The sequence below is a fragment of the Odontomachus brunneus genome, unplaced genomic scaffold (assembly GCF_010583005.1).
Source record: "Odontomachus brunneus isolate Ranch 3 - 2012 unplaced genomic scaffold, Obru_v1 Obru_scaffold_203, whole genome shotgun sequence".
NCBI lineage: Eukaryota > Metazoa > Arthropoda > Insecta > Hymenoptera > Formicidae > Odontomachus > Odontomachus brunneus.
The window spans coordinates 198972-199552 of record NW_022639653.1 but is presented as its reverse complement, the minus strand read 5'-3'; the positions used below and the strand labels follow the sequence as shown (position 1 = coordinate 199552).

The following is a 581-nucleotide window of genomic DNA, read 5'->3' as shown; positions in this document are numbered from 1 at the left end:
TATTAGGTGGTAAACTTAGTTCCTGCGGCTCACAGTTAGATGACGTTAGTTGTAGGTGTAATTTATTTTGACATCTGAAACTGGCTGCATTTTAGAGGTTAGACATTTGTCAATAAAATTCAGTGCGAAGAGATTCATTTAAGCGAGCAGTGCTATTTTTTCTTTTGATTAAATATGGAACGTGATAAGTTGTTTTTTCGACATGTGCTGCTTCATTACTTTGACTTGAAAAAAACTGCAGCTGCAGCTCATAAATTGCTTTTCGAAGCTTATGGCAATTATGCTCCATCGGAAAGAACATGCCAAGTATGGTTTCAGCGATTTAAAAGTGGTGATTTTGATGTCAATGATAAAGAACGCTCAGGCCAACCGAAAAATTGACACCGATTTGCAGGCATTATTGGACGAAAACTCTACTCAAACGCTCCAAGAATTGTCTGCAGCATTAAATGTTACTCCGATGGCTATTTCCAAACGTCTACATGCAATGGGAAAAATTCAAAAGGAGGGAAAATGGATACCACACGAATTAATCGCAAATGCCATTACGAATCGCTTAAACATCTTTATTTCTCTGCTCA

At 37.5% G+C, this 581-nt stretch overlaps 1 protein-coding gene across 5 annotated transcripts in view; it reads left to right on the top strand.

Moving 5' to 3' along the window:
- The window catches only part of LOC116852154 (acetylcholinesterase-like), a 59883-nt gene that overhangs the window by 42971 nt on the left and 16331 nt on the right, over positions 1-581 (top strand). The gene's annotated exons all lie outside the window — the stretch shown is intronic.